We start from the raw sequence: 26,526 nt of genomic DNA, 5'->3' as shown, positions 1-26,526 counted from the left end.
GATTTTAGAATAAACAATTACGAATATAAATCTCTCTGAAGCCTGCAAATTCATTTCTGTCTTTTCTTGTACTCCTTCCACCTAACCCCAAAGCTTGGAAGGAGTAGTAGGTCCACATTACTCTACACGTTGAAAACCTGCATGCACCCATGTCAAAGGCACTGGATTGAGTCAGAAGAGCCAGTCCCTCTTCTGCAGCCCGCACAGGACTACATCTTAGGCAGAGGCATATTGAGAATGCCGTTATTAAGATCACAAGCCCATGCCTTACTGGCAAAGGAAGAGGCTTGCTGCTCATCTCTGCATGGAGCTGAGCTGAGCCACCTCAAGGAAACAAGTCATTATATTGAACTAGGCAGGAAGGAACAGCCAAGAAGTCCTGGTACCATTCCCCCCTGTACCCATATACCCAAAAAGCCCCGTGAATAAAGCCCACAAAAAATAATTAGCAACTCCTATTTACTGTGAAACTAGGGATGCTACATTCAGTAGTTATCCTGCTGCACTGAGCAATGAGAGGTTTTTGTTATACCACTGTCTCTCCTTGAAGTATCAGCCTACGCGAGCAAAACCGATTTTTACTGAGCCTTTAAGACAGGTATCACTTATTTGAACCACTGGGAAACAGCTAAAAATATGAAAGAAAACATTGGGAAGCACAGAACTTGTGTCACTTTCTCTCATCAATGCAATAACCCTTGGTCTTAGCTGCACAGCCCTCGCTCTAAGGCAAGACCTGTTTATCTACAATAGGTTTTTCCCCCTAGACATTTCATGAAACTTTTCTTAGTGAAGGAGAGGTAGAACACAGGTGAAATTAAACTAAAATTTATGCCAGTTTGAAATGAAAATATTTACCTCTAAAGCCTTGCTCTGTTGAATTCCACTCCCTCCCACAAGCATATAGAACTAAAATACAATGCACTTTGTCCGAGATGCAAGTTTTATTTTCTGCAAGTCAATGAGCTTTTTTCATTCCCAAGATGTTGCTGGTTTGGTCTACACAAAAGGACAACCAGCAGTAAATGTAAACAGTTCTTTGACCTTTCAGGGGCTGCACACAAAGGTCTCCCAACTTGAGTCTCAGCTCTGCCCCCCAAAGGACACTTGGCCAATCCTCAACATCACCCACAAGCTACACTCCTGACGTAAGGCTAGCTGTAACTCTGCACAAGTTCTAGCCCTGACACTCGGTGAACAAAAACATCCAACTTCAATGACAAATGGCTGCTGCCCACTCAGTCATCATCCTAGTCCTACCAGCCATCCAGGCCAAACAAGGAATGCAGTTTCTCAGCCACTCTTGACCTAGCCCTTATCACCAGCTTCAATATTACAACCATATGCATCCGACCCTTACCTGTACGTATGTGTCTCATAACCGATCTTAACACTCCCTACCTTACTGCTGATCACAAACTCTCTCAGGCTAGAAATAAGGAATAAACCAAGCTCTTCAATCCCTTTTGTTTGAAGACCTAACACTAACCCTGACACAAGACACAGCCTTACACAAACCTGGCAGCTCGCAACAGCAGCATCTGATGGCTGGCTGACCAGGATCATCTTTACCTTAGTCTTGCAGGCTTAGAAGACAAACAATAAATGTAGCTCTTCAGCTCTTATTACATAAGAGCTCTTATGAGCTCTTTAGAGCCCTACTCTAACACCCAAACCTACAGCTAGCAAAACCAGTGATCCTCCCCTGCATAAAAAAATAGCTGTAAGAGAGTTGGATCCAACACAGGCCAAGAAACAATCAACTTGGTTCTTCTTAGTGTCTTGAGCCTAAATCTTTACTACCCTTCTAAACCTAAGCTTACAGAAGCCCTAGTGACATAACTAACAATGAATAACATAATCCCAAAGAATTTTACCCACCAATTGTCTCCTCACGTTAGCCATTCTGATGTCCTAAAGACGCCTTTTGTGTCAGACCCAATTATGGCAGAACAAACTGAACTGGTTGCCCCTACAGAAGGTACATAATGCACCGGGAAGCTTTGCTGTCTGGCTACTGTCACCCAAAGCCTTAACTCATACTCTCACTTAATCCAGCCTTTTAGAGACACGCAACCCCAGCTGTATCAGAACACATCCCCATCCTGCCTCTGCACGCCTTTCAAGAACCAACAACAAACTTAGCTGTTCAACCTCTCCCTCACCTGACACAAACCTAATCCTGTACTCAGCCTAAACACACAACTCCGTGCACCCTAAACACAGTACTTTTAACTTACAAACTAATTGTCCCAATTTGCAGCTGGATTGGGAACTCTAACCCTGACCCCAACCTTGCTCACAGGTCAAAACCCGCCTACACCACAAGAATAGGCTCTAAAAAAGTCTTGGTCTGTTGGCGCTGTTCCCATCATTGCTGCCGGCTCAGTAAAATGTAACTGTATAGCCTCAGACAACACCCCAAATTTATCTCTAGCTTTAATCATAACCCTGCAGCCCACGTGTACTGTAGTCATTTCACTTTCCAGAATCAGGCCTCGTCAGAGTCCAGCAAGTCTTTAAAGATAACAGCTGTAATCCCGTTTCTTTAGCTTCTGCAGCACCAAACTGCACCCGTGTGCTTTGTAGCCTTGACAACTGCTGACTGACTCATGTCTGGTCAGGAGCTAGCCAGTAATCCCTCTCCTCTACAAGCAGCAGCCTCCATCCTCACCCTCTGATGCTACCAAATCCCCAGCCTCCACCCCTCGTGCCAGACAAACAAACGCTAGCTCTGGCTTTTGCCAGCACTGGGACCTGGGGCTGCTGAATGCCGCGCAGAGCTGAACCCCCAGACGAGTTCTACTGCTTCTCCGCTGTGAAGCACTAGCTCCATGTTGGCTAAGCGCACGGTGCGCGTCTTCTAAAAAGCGGCATCCTGCAACTCGAGTAAATTGTCTGTTCAGTGTCCTTAAAGCTCAGAGTTAATTATGCAAAAAGTAAATTGAGATTAAAGCAGCCACCCACAGGGTGCAGAAAGGGAAATAAAGCTATTAACATCAGACTTCTGAACATCTTAATTACAGAACTACACTAGAGTGGAGAAAGAGAGACCTGTAGGCTGAGAACTAGTAATCAGTAAATTAAAAACAGTCATCCCAAGTCTCGTGTGCAGCCGGCGCCATTTCCAAGCAGCTGGTTTCTGTGGTGCAGTTACTCAGAGGAGGTAGAGGCACCAAGGCTAGTGCCCTGGCTGGAACAGAATTTCACTCTAAAAATCTCTCAGTAGTTAACCATGCACTTCTGCAAGGAGTCTGTTCAAGCCAGTGTTCCCACCAATTCCCATACCATATGCATTACATTAACTACCATGGTGTCGCAAGTAACCATTTCTCCCTTGAAAACATGTAATCAGCAAAATATTTTTCTGCTGAATACGGTACTTAATTTTCCTATAAGAAATTAATGCCAGTGAAAAGAACATGCTGCTAGTGTGAAATTATTAAAGCTAAGGGAAAGAAACTTTAAATTTCTAACAACACAGACTAACAGATCATGCATAAAGTACAAAGAGACTCATCTAATAGATTACTAGCACAGCAATTGGCTTCTTGGTAATGTTGACCTCAACCATTAAATATCTAGTTAAATACTTAATGAGTCGCTTTTAGAATTAACATTCAAGCTCTGATTATACTAGGCTTTCCAACCTACTGCTATTAAATTCTGCTGTAATACTTGCATGTCACTGAAGGCAAAGGTTAAACTTGCTATAAAGAAAAAGCACAGCATACATTAACGTATTTTGGTTGTGAGCATAGGCTGGATTTTTATATTCCTTGCACATCACATATTTATACTTATGCCCAAATTGTACAGCCCACTACATATGTATTAGGTATCATTCTACTGCCACTTTTTGCAAATATAAATGATAGTATGATGCAAAAAGATGGAGAATTAGTAGGTCAGACTCTCCAGCCCTTCTGTGTGGCTATAGCTTTTCCAAAGGAATAAAATATTCTACGTGGAATAAAATATTCTACCCAGAATAAAATAGTGGGGAGAAAAAAAAGGCCCTATAAAGAAAAGAATCAAGGTTTGAAATAGCAAGAAATAAAGACTTTCATGTACAGAGAACAAAATGAAAGGATGAGTAAACTTCTCACTTTCCACCTGGCTCCCCCATAGGGTTGTCTGCATGGGCCTAGAGATCTAGCGCATGACCTCCCCTGTTGGGTCCACCACTGGCAGCCACAGTTGTTCTGCCCAGCAGGCCTAACAGGAGGCACCAGTGCTGAGGTTGCGCAGGAAGCCCAGAGACCCCAGACTAACAGGGAACTGATTGCCCAGCTCTGGCTGCTGACTACATGAGGGAGGAAGGGAAGAGCGTTTTCTCTGCTCCCACCAGGCACCAAGGATGCTCTTTTATCTTTGGGTATGAACTCAGTAAGACCCAGCCTTCCAGAGAGATCATTCATCGAAATGAAAATGGTAACATCCTACTTAAACCCTGCTTTCAGTAAAAGCACCTCTTAGAAATGGGAATAGGGTATCTGTACTTACAGGGATGAATGAGGAAAAGATGTATCCTTCTTTGATTTTCTAGAGGTATTCAGAAAGCTCATGAGCAAGGGAGAAGCATTACCACTCTAGAAAAACACTCTCCAGCAACCACCCTGCTACCTGGAATAAGAAAAATACATGTGTTTAATATCATTATAAGATAAGTAATAACTAGAACACAAATTGCATTTCTTTCAAGCTCCAATTTTGCATTGGTATAATCTCCAGCTTTACCAGAATTATAAAATAAAACAGCAATGGTTATTAAAAAGGAAACACAAGTATCATTTGAATGGCAGGTCAGTAAGCAGACAGTGGACCCTGTACACATCAGATAAGCATCAGATTTTATATGGTATACTATGAAATAGATCTTAATACAGCCCTCCTCTTGCAAGTACAACTGTGAATGCAACAGGTCTTCTTTCAGCTGTAATCTAGAGCAAAGACGAAAGCTGTCAAAGACCAAAGACCAAAGCTAGAACAGAAATGGAACATCAGCACCTGCTCTGCCATGAGGGGACTATCGCTCTGACAATTATTCACCTACTGCTAATGAGCGTCACCAGTGTTCCTTGCCGAAGCATCTGCTGATCTGTATTTGGCTATTAGCAAATGGCAGGCCTTGGGGAGGTCATTTAACTATGTCCTTTGTACAGAGGCTTTCAAATAAATTTCAATTAAAATGTGACTGAGAAGATTCCCATTATCCATTTTAAAAAAAGATACACTACCATCAAAGCTCAGCTTCACAATTGATACTAATAATAATCCAAAAGTCTTAACTGAAAGGTTAAATAAGTATGTGAGCTGTTTACAGATCCAGATCTTCTGCTGTATGGGAAATTCCAACAGTGAATTTTTTTTGTTCTGAATGAAAATGTCAAAAACAGGAACCAAAAAAAAAACCCCAAAACCCCAAACAAAAAAAACCACTCCAAAACAAGCAAAAAAGAAAAAACCCAAACTTTTTTCAGAACTACTGAACTACTAGTTCAATTCAGAACTGCAAATGCATTTCATTTTACTAGTGAGGAAAAATGTTTTATAGAAGTGAAAACAAAGTAATTGAAAATGATTGAAAATTAAATAGAATAGAAGCAATAAAATAGAAGAAGGCCATTTCAACATAATTTAGATGGGAACAGGTTCTATTAAACTTTTTCTAAGATTGACAAGTTCCACAAAACATTTTACTTTTTTTTTAAAAAAAAAAAACAGTAAGAGCTAGCATAGAATCTGTTCCACTGATTTATTTTTCCATCACATTTCACTAAACATGCAGGAAAAAAAGCAATCAAAGCAGAGATAGAAGTATGCCAATTAAATTCAGATGAAGACTACAAGCATCAAACTCCATGTTAACTATCACAGATTAATATCACCTTTCTGCATTCACCTTAAACTTTTACTTCAGGATTATATAACCAAATTTGTAGCACCAGCATAGTGAGGGAATGGCACACATTTTGTCCCGATTCTCCACTGCTTTATACCCTGTGTAATTATTTACAAGTGCACAAGTGCATACTGTAGAGATGAAATACTTTACAGCCACACCGCGCAAGTGTAAATCACTGCATGAAGTACAAAGAGATGACTAATTGGGCACTCAGTCAGCAGTATCTGAGGTACAATATATGAAACCTGTATTTTTGGGTGATTTCAGCTATGGGAGGCAAAGCATTTGGATGCAGCTGTTTCCCAGCTCTCAGCAGGATAGCATCGGTGTGTCCCCACGCCCAGCCCTGCATCTGCCACCCAGCAAGTGTAACTGTTGCCCCCCCTAAGAGATATGGCAGCTCCAAGTCTTTAATAATTAAAAAAAAAAAAAAAGGACAACAATTCATAAACTGCAGGCTCTGGAGAGGATCCTGCCATGTGGCAGTCACAACCCGACAGAAGTTGAGCAATTAGATTCCCACCCATGGGATTTTAGCAGCCCCCAGACTGAGCCCTGAGTGAGAAACAGATACTTTTAAGTGAACATGTATTCAATGTTTTTTATTTAACTGAACTCATGGCTAATGAAGGAACATTTAGAGAATGAGCTAATTTATATGTTTATATGGCACTGAGCAGAGCAAAAAACTTGGGGTTAATCCCAGCAACCCATGAGTTTATTTGAAAGAAGAGAACAAAACCTAAACAGATGTTTTGAAATCAGGGTAAATCTAACCACATGCCTGCTTTCATGAATGCTCATTAACATCCTTTCTTTAGTCAAAGAAGGTGTGTGTAAAGCTTGTTTTCCTCCCCTACCACTTATTTGAAAGCTTTGAAAAGGGACTGTCTCACTTGGAGGGAAGGCAGATCTGTTTCTGTTTTACTGTAAAACTAGGCTGCTCTAAAATCCCTTGTATTTTCCTGGCAAAACCCAAATATTTTCTGCCACCTACGCTATCATCCTAACTCACTAGGCAGTACTGAACGCATGCTGTGAGGTCTCTGAGGGATTTCAGCTACTGAAAGCAAACATCCAATTTGTTTTTTTCACAGAAATTCTGCATTCTTAATCTAAATATCTCTATAACCCACGCTCCTAAACTGCCCCCTTCTTCCAGAGGTCACCATTTTCACTCGTGAATTGGTGATTACATTGTCCCCACTTTTTAAATTCACTCCCTATTCGAAATGAGCACCATCTCTTGCTTCCCCTACAAGCACTCTAAGGCAGAATTGTTAATGACCCATGACAATATCCCATTCCAGAAGAAGCTTTGCAGCATTTGGGTTTTTTTACATAGCCCAGTGTGAAACACCAGGCTTTGTTAGCTTTACAGGAGTATGTAAGTGGGCTCAACTAATAAAATCCTGTAAAGCAGACTGAATCCTCTGAGAAACGTTCATCAGGAAATCCTTCTCCTTCCCATGTTGTATATGGCACACCAGTAGAGGAGGGCTAAACCTGAGGAGATTGGGGTTGTTATTTTGCATTTCAGATTCAGGCTTTCTGAATAAAGACATCACTAAAGTCTGAACTGAACACAGCCGGTGTCATATTTCCCTTTACCATTACAGATCTGGCTTTAACAGGTGTTAGTAACCTGTAATGCTCAGTCATTGCCAATCTGACTAAAACACTAGCACTGACCAAGAGAAACGCTGTTTATCCCACTTTCAGAAAACTCTCTGTAACCTGTCTGAATGGGGTGGAAAAGTGCTGGGACTCACCCAAACTCACCCTCAGCGAGAGATTCTGCCTGGTTGGGATTCAGGTTAGCCTTCAGTCTGAAAGGCAATATGCAGAAAGCACCTCTTCGCTTAGTTTACAAATAAGCCACACGGTGTTCCTCCTTCTGCAGCTAGATAAACTCTTCACAAATGACCTTGATTAATCCCGTTGTCAGTCTATTACAGCAATACTGAAGAACAGCTTTCTATGGCTTCCAGAAGAATATTTTAATTATCTTTGGCTTGTACCTTTTAATTCCTTTTAGGAAATTACTAAAAGATCACAGCTCATTTCAGATTAGGTCCAGACTGCTAAATCACCACAAGTGATGTTACAGCAGTTCCACGCCAGTGAGAGCTAGCAGCCTGTAACTATCTGCCTTCCTCCTCTGCACATCATTTCTTAGTATTTACAGCTGGACGCAGCAAAAAGGGTAGTTGCTCTGTGAAATGCATATTAAAACTGAATGAAAGTCAAAGCCAAGAAAGCTAACCTATGTCAGTCTCATAAAAAGAAACAGCTCATCCTCATCGAGTTACACAAATTTCTTTATCATAATATTTAAGTATATCACTCCAAGTGTGAAAAAGGAAATATAAACAGACTGATAGAGATCCTCATCTATTGTGATCCTATATAAACCTATTGTATAGGTTTATCTATACAGATCCTCTGTTACATACGTACTTCTATACAGCTAGCAAAGCTATTTGAAAAAACTTGCACATGCCACTAATTCTTTTCTGTGTTAAATGTGTTTGCTTATCTGTTTTTAAATAGCTATAAGGAAAAAAAAAAGACCAAAAAAGACCAAAAAAAAGATGCCCCAGCGCTGCCTGGTGCAGGCTGCACACCACAGTGCTTCAACATCTCCACTCCCTTCAGCAGAATGAGATGCCCAACACACAATTATGCTCAAGTCAGATCTAACCCTTGCTTCTGTGGCTAATACAGAACACAAAACATGCTTAATTATTACAAACTAATGAGCTGTTTTCTTTGCTATTTTCAAATGTATTGAAGGTGATATCAGAGAAAAAACAGAAGAAACAAGGGAGAGGGATGGGGGGAAAAAAGCAACAATAACAAAAGTATGCCTAGAATAGCTCTTTGAAAAACACCAAAGTTTCTCTTTTTTAATTTTAAAGTTTGCAAGCTAATAGGCCCACAGAGTTAAATTAAACCTGGGACTTGAATTAAAAACACACTTATTTGTGATTCATCTGGCAAATAATTAAAATCCAAGTGCTCCCCCTCAAGGACAGAATATCCCAGAGTAAGGGGGATTATATAAACAGTTTTCTGCAAAACAAAACAAGTATAACATATTCAGCAAAATGCTGTTAGAGATGCAACAGGAGCTATGTTCACAGATTCCTGGATCTTCCCAAGAGACTCCTGGATAGGGGTTAGAAAGCAAAGGCAGAAGTATATATCATCCTAATGGCTGCTCAAATCATATTACTATAGCACTAGGGAAACATCCCAACTTACAGAACTGAAATAGAAGGGCTGTTTACGTTCTTGCACCAGGTACAGGCTTTATGGATATAGTTACAACAAAAGAAAACATTACTTCCATGAAACAGTACTTGAGAGGAAAATATTGGAAACTTAAGTAGAAGGAAAGGTCTAGAACAGATGAACTGAGAAAGGAATTTTGATATAATACATATTGTTGAAAGCACTAAGTGTGGGAGAATATCAAAACGTAGAGTCAATAGAAGAGAAACAGAAACCTGCATATTTTTTTTTAGGGAAAACATCTTCAAAAGGTTAATGTTATCAGCATACACATTAGCTAGTCACACTCCATAATGCTGACTTCAACATTACTAAACTTAAATTTTGGTTCATTCTTAACATACCACCAATGAGTCTCCCATAAACTACAAAAAGTAGCCAAAGCTGCAACCAGAAACAGAAGAAAGATACCCTGTATGCTCTCTATAGGTGAGGTCACTACCCTAATACTACTATTAAAGGGTTGTAATTGTCATACCACTAAATAACCATATCAGTATGCTAGTAATAAAATACCTGTTTTGAAGGACTGTCACTTCACTCTACAACAACATTGTTCATGAGGTTCCAGTCTTCTTTCTAAAATTACTAAGCACACAATAAATTTAATTGGTAGAATATCCACTCGTCACTACTAGAAGGGGTTGAAAGTGGCAATCCTTCCTAAAAGATATGTTTACTGTGTGTTAAAAACAGGCTTTCAGCATCAAAGCTTTCAAGTAACAGCACAACGAGCACAACCCTGAATTTTAATTTAAATCCAATAATGAGTATCCAAGGTTACAAATTTTAATGACAGTCCTTGTTAGAGCTGGATAAATAAGCTTCACTTATTGATGTCCAGCAGTCTCTGTTAGCATGGCGTTAGGCTGCTGGCATCTACATGCCCTTCCAGGGCTGCTTCTCAGGTGCTATGGCGAGCCTCAGAGGCCATCACTGCTCATAGCCTTCCTGCTACAAACTTTTCTGAAAAGGAAATCATGGAGCAATGAAGGAACGACACTGAACTAATAAAGTGCTCCTCATTTAGGCTATTGGAACACTCATTCACTGGCCCTAAGCACGGGAAATTCCTCTGAACGGAGCTACAGCACCCCTGTCTCTTAACAAAGGTTGGTTTTCTTTATTGTACCTTCACCAGCTTTTCATCCAGCCTGGTTCTAAAACAGGCCCGGCAGTGAGGTTTCAGCACTTCCCAGGAAGCCATTTACATAAATAGTAGTTCTCATCATGAGGAAATTTCATCCTAAATGTTCAACCTAAATGTTGTACCTGGCTCAATTTCGTCCCATTATTTTGGCTGTAACCAAACAAATCAGTCCTTCATCTCTATTCTGCTTAATCTTTGTAACACATCGGTTCTTTCATTACCTTCCAATTTGCATTAGACTCCAACCCATGTGCCAAAAATCTTTGTCTTAATGACATCTACAATCCAGTCTTCTAAATTACAAAGATGTATTAGTAGAAGAAGGGTTTGCTCCCTGCTTAGTAACAAGGTTCCCAGACTAGCCAGAATGGCTCCTGTTGCTGTTACACAGCACTGCAGCTGCCATCTACTAGCCAGTCCTTAAGTTTCTTTTCAGATTACTTCATTTTCCAAGTTTCTATCCCAAATCTATCTCCTCACTTGGATTATTTTCTTCATTTCACATGCTAGTTTGCACTTTTCCTTGTTAACTTATAGTAGCCTATTTTCTGACCACATAGCTAGATCTCTGCCCCTGAGCTATTACTCTGCCTCTAGAAGTGACCTTCTTACACATGTATTAGCTTTGAAAACTGGCAATCCCCCCCAGAGCCAGAAGCATATACACATCTCTTATCAGTAAGCAGTAAATCAACTAGCCAAAAGTTCATATTCTCAGTATCAGAAGTAGATTTTTTTATTTCAATGAGTATTCAACCAAAAGGAAACAATTCTTTTTAACAGTCTCATTATAAAAAAAAAAAAAAAAAAAAGTGGAGTACTTCTTGCTAAGACAATGTCTTTCATCTCAAGTTCCTCAAGTTTCTTCTAACACATTAAATGAGATAGCAAAGTAGGATAAGAAGATCCCAACACAAAAGGAAATGCTGAATATTGTACATCACATTGCGACTTAAGCACATGTGAACAGGTACTAGAAGATTCCTTATCTGCCCCCCCCAATAGTTCCTCAAAACCAAGAGCACACTCAGAACACACATCCACTCCAAAATAGCAATGACCAATGGGACACTTATGTCAGACACGTCACACATGTCAGACTCCATGACTGGTCTTCATCAAGAAGTTACTTTAACCTAACCCCACGCAGCTTGAACTTGGTTCCCGTTCCCACCAGTACTACAATTTTTATGATCTTACTGCTGCAATGTGTGCTTATGGTCTGATGTGCCCTTTCTGCATGTTGGTTGCAAAAGCCTACGGCCTGGACAGCTCTTACTCTGCTGAGGGAAAGAGGACATTGTGCCTTTGAGTATCAGTGTTCTGACCCCATGACACAGCAGCAAGCTGCTCCCTAGCCTACAAAGTACTTCATAATTTCTTTTCACTAAAAAAAATCCCCCCCTCTGAATTCAGAAAGCCTCAGAGGTCTTGAGGACCTGTATTTATCGGGTCTGAAAATCATAGATATTTTCTTGAAAGAGCAGAACAGCTAAGGAGAGTAAGCTCAATTCTTCCTCCAGCTCCCTAGGACAGCAGGGAGTCTGAAGTAACTGCTAAACACGATGAAATGCCTTTAGACATACAAAAACAGAAAGAAAAAAAAATCATTATAACAGTAGGGAAAATAAACGTTTATACTTACACCTTTCCTCTATGTGTTACACAGTTTATTCGTTCTTGGGACACACTGATTATTATGCACAGATATATCAGTCATTTATTGCAATCACTGAATTCAGAGATTATGAAAATAACCCTGGAAAAGAGTTTATGAAGCCAGCTAGTCCATTCCCCAGCTTCAGGGCAGGACCAGCTAAAATTTCTCATTTCTGATATATTCTAACCTATTCTTAAAAAATCTCCAGTCATGTAGAGCCCATGACCTTCCTGTCAATCACATATGACAGTCTGTCACAGTTCTCCATCACACTACTACCAGTACGACTTTGAGAGCCTAATTAAAAGCAGAACTGGCTTTTTGTTCCTAGAGCATATCCCAGTGCGCCAGCACTGCACCCAGCACACTAGCTAGCACAGTTACTAAAAGCAATTATCACAGCACAGCAGAACACAGCATGTGAGAAAAGCTGGTTTTTTTCTGTAATTCAAGAGGCTGCACTTCCACTTGAGAAGCAGAGATCTCTCAGCTCCCTCTGCAGAGCCTTTCTACCCAGATCCTAAGTGTGTTGCACTTCACTTTCCAAAGGCTGGAGAAAAACTTGCATTTTCCTATTGTTCTCATAAATGGATTGCAGCCCAGGGTTCAAGAGCCAGAATGAAAGTCAAAAATACTGCAGATAGTTACATAGGATAACATCTTACTGTCCAGCTTTTATGTTTATCATATGCAGAGCTTTTCTCAAGCTTACATATTAGACTCTGGATACTGCAGTGTAATGCTAAGCAGAGCACCAAAGGTCACCTAATCCCCAGCCACCACCTGCCCTGAGCTCTGCGCAGGCTGCTAGAGGAAGGGCAAAACAGCAGATTAAAGGATTTGTAGATCATGACAAAGTAGCTAACAAACAGGGCTATGGCCATACCAGGCAATTCCAGAGTAGACAGCTGTTTTGGATGGCATGGCAACAAGTTGCCAAAACCACATTTATGCAAAACTAGTCTTATCAAACACTGCACGCAACCTGCTCTGCGACAAAGCTCTGTTCTGATGTACTTGTAAAACACAGGTCTCCAGGTGCACTGAAGTAAGAAGTCCTACACTGATGGGATATTAGAAAAATGTAAAACCACACTCCCAAAACATGTAATTCAGCAGGGAATGATTGCTTCTATGATCTTTTTTTAAAAAAGCGCTATTTTATAAAACATTAATTAAAAACACTTCAAAGTACTTCCTTATGATAATGATTAAAATGCATGTAATTAGCCCTTCAGTTACCAATTCTAATACCCAGTCTATTAAAAGCCATCTCTGTGAATTCATACTTGAGTTTCTCAGTTTTATTCCATTTGTCTTTAACTTCAGCAAATTCTTAGTAAAAAACTTGACAGAACTAAATCCTTTCTTCTAGGCCAGTAATTCATACAATATGCAGAGAGAAGCCATGCTACTGAAATCTTGTTGCAAACAGAGAAGTTTGGAACTGGTTTGGTTTTTTTCATGTAAGCCAGTACAAAATGGAAACACTGCTTTTCACCAAAGCACTTTTGCTACATTATGCATCACAGCAGATAATTAGAGCCACAGGGTAAGGCAAAAATGTTGTTGACTATGCAAAATGTTTGCGCCTTAAATCACACCCAGGGGATGAGTGATTTGCACAATCATTACGATTTTGAATGTTGCTCTGACAGGTATTTTCAGGAAAATAGTTTGAAAAATCCTGGAAAGATGTTTAAGCAATAAAGCTGATGTCTATTTTTTCCACCTTGTAATTGTCTCTTGAAGGCATAAGAATTTATATACACGAGCCTGAAGTTTGGCCTCTAATTCTATGCTCTACTGCCAGTGCCTTTAAAGAGTAATGAACACTCAAAATATTCCTGTGTTCAGACTTTCCACTAGGTTGATATCTCAAGAGCCCAAGCCTCATCCTATTTTGCAAAGTTTTAGCCTTGGAGTGTTTTCAATCAAGCAATCTCATAAGCAACCCTTTGACTTTGTTCTCATTAGACCATGAATCTCCACCATGCTGGTCTCATTGGGAAAGGGATCTCAGCCAGGATATGATTTCCCAAAATGTATATAGTGATGACAGTTCTTCTTCACAACACATTATTTCATTGCTACTGGTCTACACTGCTTTCTCTAAGGTAGACAGTATTTGAGAATTGCTATACTAGACCTCTGTAGTACAATACAATTTCTAATACAAATTATTTCTTAATTTTGACTGCTTTCATTCAAACCTTCACTTGTTCTTAACGTCTCCAAATAGCCCATTCCTCTACTTTCTCCCACTTCCTCAATCCCTGCAAGATTAAATTAAATAGAGACCATGCAGGCTAACACGGTAATAGCAATGCAGTCAGTGTCCCCAAGAGAAGACAGAGGCTAAAAAGGCCATTTTGCCAGACCCCAGGTATTTACATGTGGGAAAGCTCAGTCTCCTGAAGCCCGCCTCATGGAACACAGCATGCTGGCATCATTTATCCTTTCATAAACCAATAGTTCCTTGACACCTACGGATGTCTATCTGTTTCCAATATCCTGCTCTTCTTTAGAGACATAGTTTTACTCAGAATACTACTGGACGTAACTGAAACATACAAGTCATTTATTGAATTACAGAACGAGTTCAGGACTGCTCCAATGCAAACTCCAGGGGCTAATTTTAAACAGTAGAGCCGTTTTCCTTTCCTTCTGTAGTGCTGGCAAACCAGCTGTCTTTGAATATTTGATCACAGCTTTCTAAGTCTCAGGAAATATCCTCACTTTAACAAACAAACAAAAAACAAACTCAGCACACACACACAAATGATCAAGCCACTAAATAATTTACTGCAGTCTTATTTTAAGTTATATGAAAAGCAGAGACCTGCCACAGATCCGAGAGTCTCTTCTTTTCATATTAGAAAGGTACAGGATACAGCAAGCATCTAAAACAGCAATAGGATGTTGAAGCCACAGTACTTTCACACCAGCTGGGATGACATTTTCAGTAAGCTAGCAAGTGTAACAGAACGTGCTCTCCAGAAAATTGCTTTACTTGAATAAACAGCTTCCAGATCATCTTTCCTTAAAATTATGCACCAGAATATAAATGCCAGGGAAAACAAGAAAACATGTATATAAGGTTTTGCTGATTAAGAACCAAAGAAATGCATACAATCAGAAGTGCAGGACTTAAGTCAATGTTATTTTTGTGCAAAACTGAAACAGCTTCTACACGAAGCCTGCGCAAGGGAGAGGAGGACAAGGGAAAATCTGTACTTTTCACAGCAGATGTATGGAAACAGATAACTGGTCAGGCTGCTCATTGCTCTGTGAAATGTTGGGAGTTTGCATGACATCCTTTCCAACCAATAGCATTAAATCCTGCAGATTCCTTAGGACCTCTTCTGTCCTCATCCTTTTATGCCTGTTCTATGCCAGCCAACAAATTCCAAAATAAATTGCCTACAGCGTCTACCTAAAATGAACCACCATAACAGCTGCCTTTACACACAGCACAAAGAAACAGATTTCTTTATCTGGAATTTAATTTTGGATTATTCATTACAACTCAGGCAGGAACTGTCAACAGCATGCCAACAAAAAGAGAACTGTGCATGGCATCACACAGTGTTGGGGGGCTCCTACAGAAAAGAAAAACAACGAGTAGCTCTTCTGCAGCTATCCTAGGAACTTGCTTGATGCAATCAAGTTTAAAAGGACAGCTCAAGAAACATCCTGGAATTAAAAAAAAAAAAGTCCTATTGGTCATCAGGTATTTTGCAATTTATTTTTAGGGTACAGTGTCTATCATTTAGAGCCATATGTTGGTTACTTCCCTTTACAGGTTCACCATCCAGATTAGCACCCTGTATTATGATCATTAAGAATTTGCATCATTTGTGTTCAGTTTCATTATAGGAATCTGCACAAATTTGTGAAAAGTTATTTAATGAAATTCAAGTGGAGAAAATAAAATAAAATGTTCACCACTATTTGCAATTTGCTTTGGAAACACACCAAGCAGAAAGTCATTTCTCTCTATTCATAAATAACACTTACTGAAGCTTGGCTTATAACTAGTCAGCCAATATGAGGCAATAGAAAGAACTTACTGACGTTTTTGCATTTTACATCTTTGTTCACACAAAGAAAAAAAAAGACCCAGCTGGACCTTTTTGAAGATGTCAGACACTTTGATGTGGGGGTAAAAAAAAGCAGCTTTTTCCCTTCTTACAGTAAGAGCATTTTCAGAATACACATTCAATTGTCACCCCCATAGTTCTCACCACTTTCTCACTGTGCCATTATTACAATATTACTTATACCTTTATGTCGCATCCATAAAATTGTGACAGCTAAGAAAGCCAGCATTAATTTGTTCCAGTAAAAAGTATGAACTACTTTTTCTTCCTCTAAGCAGTTGCAAACTCATATATAAAACCCTGAATTAGATCCCCACACAACAGCAGGGAGGAGATTAGAGAAATGGGATTGACTGATTCCTTTTTCTTTAATGTTAAGTTTTCCCTGTTTCAAAATCCAGAACTACCTAGTGTGATTGTTTTAAACTTTTGCCAGAATTCATTCCATTTCAGAAAGCTTGGAATCAAAAATGCCTTAAAGACAACTCAAAGCTATCATTTAAAGTGACTTATGTAAAGACTACGGCATCATAACCCAACCCAAAGGGCCCATGATGAGAGCAAGAGAGAGTGTGCAAATGCGAGCACAAGATGATACCTTGCAGACCTCACCTCAGTTTTACAGCCTCATTTCCTACTTACATTGTATGGATTTCTTTTTCCTTACTCAAATATATCTGCTTACTCATTTTTTTAAGCAAAACAGTTTTATCATTTTGCTTTTCACTAGAAACAAGCCATTTCATAGTATTTACTCACAGCCAATGAAATGTTTTTACATTTTTATTTGTAATAGCGTAATAAAAGAATCCAGAGTTTGCTCTCCTGCTCTTCAACTGTTTCTGCATGCTTTTATATTATTTAGTGGCTTTATCTCTCCCTCTGTCTTCCTTTCTCCACTCCGCTTGTGCTTTGTAGCATCCAGTTCCCATTCGCTTGTCCTTTAACTACTTCCACTTTTTCTAACCACATTCTCTTCCCACCTTTTCCAATTCCTGCTCTTTCCTTTCCTCTCCAGCAGAATTTCCTCCCCCTTTCCTAAGGGAAACACACTGCACCCAGAGAGGCAACAAGAAGAGGGTTCCAGCTCCCTTCTGCCACTGGCCTGGGACCACTTTGGTGTCTCCTCCCCTACCCCAGCTCTTCCTCTCACTACTCTTCACACAGTGGAGAAAGGATTGGGACTTCAAGCTCACAAGTTGGGTCACCATGCAACTGCCAGGCTCTATTGGTCCTTGCGCCTGCTCACTTCTGACTGTTGAAGCTGGGCCCCTGGATCCAGCCATGTCCTAGTCTCACATTACATCAAGGCAAAAGCCTGTTCCTCTGCATTGGCTTCCTAGGAAAGAGATCTAGGAAGAGAGGTGAAGAAATAGATATAATCACTTCTTTAATCTGAATGGCAGGACTGTAAGACAGTCCGCCACGGGCACTGACTGGTCAGTCTACTCAGTCTCCAGCTGTTTAGATCAGATCAGCTTTGATAGAAAATCCACCAGATGCTTCTCTAAGTTTTACTTTATCCATGTAAATAATAAAATGTTCAAGAACACAAGATACCTTAAACTTCTGCTTACCTTTGGTTGGTTAGATACCAGAGGAGCACTGCAATCAGACATGCATCATGCCTTTACACTCTATCCTGTGCCCACCATCAGTGAGGCTGGTCCTGCTGGGAACTGCCTGACTGCTCCGACACTTGCTGCTAAGGGCAGTGCTGCTGGGCTCCTGGGACATAGGCTCTTGGCACCCTCCAAGAGCACAAGATCAGGGTGCCCAAAATATTGTTAAAAGCCAAAGGGAACATACATGAAGCTAGGAATGTGTTGATAGTCCAAATACTGTTTTAACAGCCTAATAGTCAAAATTATCTAATTAATACAGAATAGCCTCGTGAATAATATAATAAGAACTGATATGCAAAAAAAGCCTTCAGAGTGTCAACCCTCTTCCACCTCTGTGCAGGTAAAGGCGTGAGCAGAGCGTGGGTGGCCAGCTTGCACAGGGGTGCTGCTAGCTACCATCACAGCCTGGCTGGCTTAAGGGGCAGCAATGGGAGAGGAAAATAGCCCCAAACCACTGTCTTCTGCCTTACGCCATATGACTTTAGGTATGGGTGCAATACGTGATGGGCTCGACACAAGCAAGGCAGAAGAGCAGGGCAAAGGCTACAGAAACCATCAAAGAAAACTGCAAGACTCATGTGAAGATGTCATGTCCTAGGGTTTCCACTGAGCCTGTGCGTTGTGGACATGCCTAAACCCATAACAGGGAAGATTTTTGCACGCTGTTTAACAGAAGACAGATGTAATCATTGATTTTGGAGTAAAAGAGATTTAAAAGCAGAGATTAATACAAATGGGCACAAGCTGCAGCAAAGAAAATTCTGACTAGCCATAAGAACAAAAAAAATATTTAGTGATAAACCATGCAATGCAACATCATTTGTTCCTTGCCACCTTCTCCCGAACCTGCAATAACTTTTGAAACAACCGAGTCAACATCAGATAGATTTGATACACAGAGGTCTCAAAGCCTCTACATATTTCTAAATGTTTCAAAATATATACAAACATTCATACACACTAAGTGGTCACACAGCTGGAATGAACCAGAGCACATGATGCCCCTTGCACAGCTAGTAGATGGAAGACAGCAGAGGTACCATAAGAGTACGAAGGAGAACATAAGATATCGTGGAGATAGTGGTGCAGCCATCAGGAATACAAAGAGCTAGGGTTTGTTCTAGGGACAACAGTACAAGTTCACAGGAAACTTGATTTCAGTCTACTGTTTATGGAATACCTTGTTATTTGTGTCTATTTTGTCTTACCAAATGAGTAGCAGGTGATTCAGAGGACAGTGCAAGAAGCCTGCGATTGAGGAATGAAAATTAACCTTCCCTCCATACAGGAGACATTGAAATTCAGCTGATCAGCACATGGCCCATGGTGCCTAAGCCATTCTTCCCACAGGGTGAACTGGGCATGTGAGAAAGGAAGAGTATATTAGATCTTTAAGAATTAAAGCCATGTACCTACAGATAGGATGGACACCAAAGAGGAAGACTGGAAACTCCAGAGAGTTTTGTTAATATCTAGCTGAAGAGAGCAAATTTTAAAAAAAGCAATGAATCCACAACTGCTGCATGAAGACTTACAGCAGTGAGTAAACGGGCAAAGCAAGAGATTCTGTTTGAAATGGGAAGGTAATATGCCATCTTCTCTCCACTGTGCAGATGGCAGCTGCAGCCACCACAAACGCCAAGGGCAGCTGACTGCATGCCAAACCTTGCTGTGCCCTGAAATGCCATGCATGGTGTATGTGGGGCAGTATAGCTGGGGCTCTGCCGTTAAACATTTTACAACATTCCTGTCTCCCTGCCTAAGGGCTTCATCCTGAATGAAAAACAGGCATAAAAGGATTGGCAGACCAGGTTGGCTGCAACACTGAGGTAAGATGTAAGACAAAGAGGGTAAAGAGTATACCTGAGAGGTGTACCTGAGAGGTATCAAAGAAGTCCAAGAAAAAAAATTGGGCAGGAGAACATGGATTTAGTCCACGCGTATCTGCTGCTTTGTCTCCTCACATGTCAACTTCCTTTATGTCTTCCTATGTCTTGGTAAATGCCTAATATTTTATAAAACAGGAAAAAAAACCACTTCAGAAAAAATCTTGCTCAGTAGAATAAGAAAAACCAATAGCACTGCAATACACATACAATCTTTCAGCAGGACAGGTCCCTTGTTATTATCAGGAGGGTTAAATCAGCACAAACTGTATGCTAGGCTAGTATGCAGCTTTTGCTGATTTTTTTCTGTGGTCCGTACTGCACACAGGAATGGTATTTTAAACAAGACACCTAACAGAATCTTCAAGGTTCCTGCTCCTCCATGAGAAACTAAGTCATTGAACAGGGGTCCACAATTCAAATCGCTGAAAAAGTAACTGAAAAGCAGATTGTATTAGAGAAGCAAGGAACCCAGGCAAGAGGCATTTACTGTGCCTTTCCTTTTAAAGCTCCAGAAATCTAAAGTGCTTCTGATGTTGTGTCCAGACAACAGTATTTTACAGGATACAATGGCAAAATGCAATAGGTCTAGAAAGCTATTAGCTCCAGTTTACCTGCAGGAGGCCATTTTCTGCTTCTACATACAGCTTTCCACAGTAAACAAGAAAGTCTCATATGAATCAAAGAGTGAGATCCACTTCACTGCTGTTGAGAAGAGAGATGCTTTTGGGTTCAAGACTTTACAAACACAAATACATCTGCACAACGAAGAAACTGAGTAAAGGTTTTCCCTCTGCTGCACAAAATTTTAACTACTTCAAGGTCATATAAATGTGAAATCTTCTTTAAAACAGGGATTTGTCTGGTTTTCAACAAAACAGTGACTTGAGTCCCCACTTGGAAGAGAGGGTTCCAAGTAATGCATTTCAATCTTTTCTCAAAAACGATCAGGCTCCAGTCCAAATTCAGGGGCCAAAGACTCCTAACACTGCAAGATTTCAGATACACCCCCTCTCTTCAGTATTCCCTACACCACCAGTTAGCCAGCTCCTGTTCAGCATGCTGTCAGGTATGGATCGCATACTGACCTTCCCCACATGTAGATGCATAGGAGCCTTGCAGATTTGAATACGATCCTCATCACTTGGGTTTCTTTGTGAACTTAGCTCAAACTCATCAGATCCATTAAGTGAATCAATAGATTTCACTGTTTAATATAGGAACACGCCGCAGACCTCTCTGTCAAATAAGACTTCAGATTTACCCATTGATCCATTGTTACAGTGACTACTGACACAGCATAACGTCATTGAGGTACCCTGCAGGGCGCAGAGCAATTGAGTGCCAATTAGCTCCAAGATTCAAATCAGCTTACCTTCAGTGATAAGACATGACTCAAGCAATTGTACATGCATTTTCTCATAGCTTTTCTGTTTAATTATTCCATTTTCAGCCTTTTGGATTGTTAAATTGTAGTCTTGTGAATCAGCTAGCATTCAATAACTCTGCTAAAGATCATAAAGTCATTTTACATTTATGCCATTACTGCAAGCAAGTTTTTACTGTGCAAAATAATTGCTTCAAGCCTTCTCTTACAGAGATCGTGAGCTCACTCCTCAATAAATGATAACAATTAATTAACTCTGCTAAGCTTACCGTAAAATCAGGCCAAGAAATCTAAGAATCATCTGTTCAGATATATCCAAACTAACAAACTAATTTGCTCTTGTCTACTGAGTGACTAATTTACCAGTTAAATTCCAGTTCAGACTAATTGGAGCCAGCAACAAATATTTCTTCAGCCTTTTGTTTTTATTCCCATGAGACTTCCATTCGCCTCAAATTCTGGAATGAAAAAAACAACACCCCACAGTGCCCCCCCCCAAAAAATTTTTTGAAGGAATATAAATTAAGACAGACTAAAAAATTGCAAGAAAAAAAGGCCTTTTCCCAAACCTTGGTATACAGAGGAAATTAAATAGCCCAAGGGTACCATGTTCTGTCTTTTTTTTTTTTTAACATTATGAAGGAAAACTTCAGTCTTTGATTTCTCCAAGGACTTTCTTAATATACACTGTATTAATTCATGTAAATTTAATCATAAAATCTAATTTAATCTTGCTTATTATGCATTGTACCAGCATGTTAGCGTTTCATTTTCTGAGTGTTTTTATATAACAATCTAGAAAAAACATTTTCTAACACTAACATTTTTCTAACATTCTTCATTCAAAACAATATCGCTTTTTCTTAATCTCCACTGAAGTCTCCCTCACATTTTTCCGCGTACTTATTTATTGAGCCGACTTTCACAGAGCAGGCTAAATATCTGTGACCCCTTAAATTATTTCTTTTTCAAAGTTCCAGATGGCTGTAAACTAAAGAATATAAGTCTTTTGTGGTACCACCATACAGCTTCATGTATTTCACTGTAACCCACAGAGATTACTGGAGTGGAAAACACATTACAATCATCAAAACAAAAAAGACAATTTTGATTCGTTATTCAACCACATTTTTTCAGACCATTATGTAAATGCATGCATTAATTTTTTTCTCTCCTCTGCCCAGAAAACTTTTCTCCATTCCTCTCAAAATAAAGCAGCTGTCTTTTTCAGTGCTGACATTGGAAATACATTGTGAGCATGAGACTGCCATAAAGTAATATGGCATTGTAACAGTGAGTCCCTTTCCTTCCTGGCTTGCTCTCTCAGCTCTGCTTTTGGAAGGCAGAGCTCTTCCTTGACGCTTCCCTCCTCCTGGCTACTCAATAGCCTGCCAAGGGTGCCACCTTTCTTGCTTAGTTCCCTCTGCTACATAAACCAAGTGAGAGATTGCTGCATGTGCCCTTCTCACATGGGTCATATTTACCAGCACCAGGTCCTGATGCTGCCTACTCTTCTCCTTACAGCCGTTCTGGGGCATGCTACAGTGTATTCTGTGCTGGTACCTCATTTTTCTGGCTTCAGGATATGGTGGTCAGGCTGATTAACCTGGAAGTACCTGGTGACAGAGTGGTCACACTCCCCCTGATAACAGATGTGCCTGATACTCCTTGATACATGACTGCCAGCCCAATACAAAAGTTAACATGTTCCAGGTCTCCTCTTTCACTGTTTTCATGACTTCCCATCTCTTCTCTCATTTCCTTCCCTCTCTCTTCTCTGCAAGTCCTGGAAATAGTCATATATTTGAAAAAGAACGCTGCATTACATCCTAAAATCTCTTTAAAATATAAATTGTGACTGCATATTAGAAGTCATAGAAAAGAAATTTAATTCAACCTTCAGCCAGGAATGGCCTGTTGATTATCTGCATTTGTCTTTTCAAGAAAAGCCACCTTTGTATTTCATGTGATTATTTAAATGTGAATTAGCCTGAGGGACCCTAATCACAGTGAAGTCATGAGGAACTGCAGTTGCTGCAGGCTAAATTTCTGGTCTCAATTACTGTGAGGAAGTTGCTGTTGTAGATAGGCACAGATTCTCACAGATTTTAAAAGTCATCATCGTATTTGAGAACATTTTGTCTGGCTGTTCAGTGCTCTGATGCCAATAACTACATGAGGCAGAACATGTTAAGGTCTGATTTCTAGCTATCAATGTGCTATTGAAAGCTCCTGAAAGATATTCTGGCAAGTTCTGAAGCCGGAATAACTTAAGGTACATGATTTCTTGTTGGAGCACCTCCATCTATCTGTCTTCACAGCTTCAGAGCTCACCATCAATATCAAAACCAAGGAGAACTTTTATCCTCTGTGCGGGCAGTGGTACTGACTCCAATGGTGCAGATCTCTGTCAGAGATAGATAAAGCAAGCTCTTCTCTGCCTTTGTGCTGTTTTTCCACATTTAGCACAGAGTGACTTCCACCAATCAGCAATTTTCTAAGGAAACTGTCTTTATGTTAGTGCCCTACTTTCAAGACACACACACACACACACACCCCCCGCTCTGCTGGGAAAAACATGACAAAAGATAAGCATTTACAGAATTTGCTGTTGGGGCATTTATGAGTTCATTCAACACTTAACTAAGTTCTCTCTCCAGTTGTACACAGCAGAGATCCATAAAGTAGAATATCCATTTAGCTTTATCAAGTTCTATTAAGTATATTACACAGAAGGAACTAAATTACATATCACAATAAAGCCAGATGAACTGATACCAAAAGCAAGTCAACAGCTGAATAAGACTTCATGCAGAAAAAGTATCAGTTCAGTGTATTTTCCAGCTCAGTAGTTTTTTCTCATCTATGCATAACAGTATTGCCATTAAAATGATGGATAAGATGACAAAAGTTTACATCTTCCATACTTCCAATCAGAGTTCCCACATGACACATGACCATTAGCAATTCACACACAATATTGCCATCCCATGAGTCATCAATTAACATTTCTGTAGCATTCTGAGCATTTTGTTGGTTTAATAACCACGATGCCAGAAAGGGAGAAACTATCACTGACTTGCTGTGTTGAACTTGGACAAGATACTTAGGCTTTTGCTTCCATTATCGCAACCACAAAAATGACAAAATTCAATTTTCATTTGTGAAAGGCTGTCTCATAGGTTATGCAGATGGATAAAGAAACATCTAAACATCTTTGTTGCAAATTCCATTTGGGAGAGCTGACTGAGCTATGGCAGGAGTGGTGCACTTCTGGGCATGCCCAAAACCAAATATTAAGCATTTAAGCAGCTTCATTGTAGATTTTCAGTATTTACTTTTTTCTGCATCTGCCTAAGAATGACTAACATTTGCTGAACTTGACTAACTGTAACTCAAAATATTCTCTTCTGTGACATCATGTTCTAAAGGTTCTAAAGGCAGTACCTCTCTAAAGCAATTATGGCTAGAGCTATTCAATTAACTGTTCTGTTAATTATACACTATGTTACCAATAAAACGTTCTTTGTCTTCACTTCTTTAAACTGTACCTGTTCAAACAATTGTGTGTTTCTTCTTAGGAAACACAATCAATGCCAAACCCCAACTAGCAAAAGAGAAAGCATAACTTTGGAGGAAAGAATCAAGATGCAGATAGCCACTTCTTCAGAAGGAAATACAGAAGGTTAAAGAAGACTCTTACATTTACATCAGTTTGCTGCAGGATAATGGCCAGGATTACTGGTGGATTTTCCACCAATAAACACAGGACTGAATCAGCACAGGATCAGGCTGCAATTCAAACGTGCAGTTACTACTCTTTCAAACCTACCAGGATCCCAGTCACTCCTTTATTTCACTAATTCTTAAAATCGTTACCTACTTAGATTTAGAAATCCAAAGTCAGCCTGAGGTTTAGATATGATCATGTCTCATTTACATCAACTATTTTTCTGCTTGCACTGAAAGTCACAATTTTCACACAAACATCTCCCAGACTTTTAGCACCAATCTCCCTATCCAATCATTTTGGTTTCTGAAGCAGCAAGGTCACAGGACAGCCACAGAACCCTGGCCAGAGCAACAAAAAATAATGAATCGCATCTATGCTGCTTAGGCTACCTACAGGTTCTTATTGCAAAAGGCTACATTAGGTTCTGCTCTATAAGTACTAAACCACAACAATAAACTAGTACTTTTCTGAATGATTGATAATTCAGAATGGATGTTATTTCTCCCTGTTCCCTTCCATTAGTTTCAACAACATACACTGTGTTAGTGTAACTCTTACTAGAAAAAGATCAGTAAAAAAAATAAGCTCACTCAGTCTGATACCAAAAGTTTTTTCAGGCCAGCCATGGTGTTCTGCAAGGTTTTCATTATCTGAGGATCAAACGAGAATGAAAGGCAATCAAAAAGTGCCATAAAGTCTTCATTGTTCCCATCACCCTGTTCTCAAGAAACTTGCCCATATTACAGCTTTTAGTGGTTGTGGCTTGACACAATTTAACCCTAATGATGGCTCTCTCCCTGTAACCACTTTGCCACACTGCTTTCTCCAGGACTGACAGCATGTTTATGGAATCAAAACCGCCTCTCCTCATCCATCCCAGTTCCCTGTGCAAGCCAGCAACAAATGATCACATCCCTCCTTGGAGCAAAGAGACATCAGGGAAGGAATGAAATGTCACCAAGTCAGTGTTTCCCAGGATAACTTCAGGGTAGCATAATACCCTGAATACCCTAAATTGCTCTCACCTAAGGCCAAAGTCAAATCATACCTCCAGAATTTAGAGAGGGATAACCCTTTGCTATATATTGCTCTGGTCATTCAACTTCCCACTAATAGTGGCCCAAACACCAACAGTATTGCAACTGACATTCTTTTTATATACAAAACCTCACAACCTTCCAGGAAATTTTAGGTGAAAGAGGTATGCAATTAAGCATGCTCAAAGATCCTTTTATGAACAAAGGGTAATTTTGAATCTTCAGACAAGGTCTGCTTAGACTTTGCTATTATCAGAGGAGTAAAGAACAAAAGAACTTCCAAACAGCAAATTAGCAAGCAAGCCACCTATTTTCAAGCTTGTCTTTTCCACCATTACTGTGAAAGCCAGCTACACTTGCACTCAGGGAATGCAGAGATTACAGATCCCATGGAAAAGAACATCCAGACCTTTTCAAACTGAATAAATGTAACAATTTGCAGCCCAGGCTCCAGTCTCCCTGTGTAGAGTTTGTCAGTCACTTACAGTTGCACTGAACCATGGAATGCCCAGAGCCTCTGTACCAGAGGGCTCTGACCAAAGTTCAAGTTTTTAATCCTGTACCTTTAATGCATGTCGCAGCCTAACTACTCTTTCCAATATGGGACTCTGTAACAAGGTGTCTTAAAGTCTAAACCACATCCCAAGTCTTCCAATGTTCTTCTTGTGTGCTTGAATCCACAAGGACTACAAGCCAGATAGTGTAAATACAGGTTTTGTGAAAGCTTGTGAAGTGTTGCA

At 40.0% G+C, this 26,526-nt stretch overlaps 1 long non-coding RNA gene across 2 annotated transcripts in view; it reads right to left on the bottom strand.

Moving 5' to 3' along the window:
* The window catches only part of LOC138690056 (uncharacterized), a 61,671-nt gene extending 41,177 nt beyond the window's left edge, over positions 1-20,494 (bottom strand). For both annotated transcript variants that reach the window (XR_011328959.1, XR_011328888.1), the window contains exons 1-3: positions 20,244-20,494; positions 19,607-19,748; positions 4,507-4,626 (exon numbers count right to left, since the gene is read on the bottom strand). This is a non-coding gene — a long non-coding RNA (uncharacterized lncRNA). The remainder of the gene's footprint in view (positions 1-4,506; positions 4,627-19,606; positions 19,749-20,243) is intronic.
* Positions 20,495-26,526: the final 6,032 nt, after the last annotated feature.

Source organism: Haliaeetus albicilla, chromosome 1 (genome assembly GCF_947461875.1).
Source record: "Haliaeetus albicilla chromosome 1, bHalAlb1.1, whole genome shotgun sequence".
Lineage (NCBI taxonomy): Eukaryota > Metazoa > Chordata > Aves > Accipitriformes > Accipitridae > Haliaeetus > Haliaeetus albicilla.
This window is presented reverse-complemented; position numbering and strand designations above follow the sequence as displayed.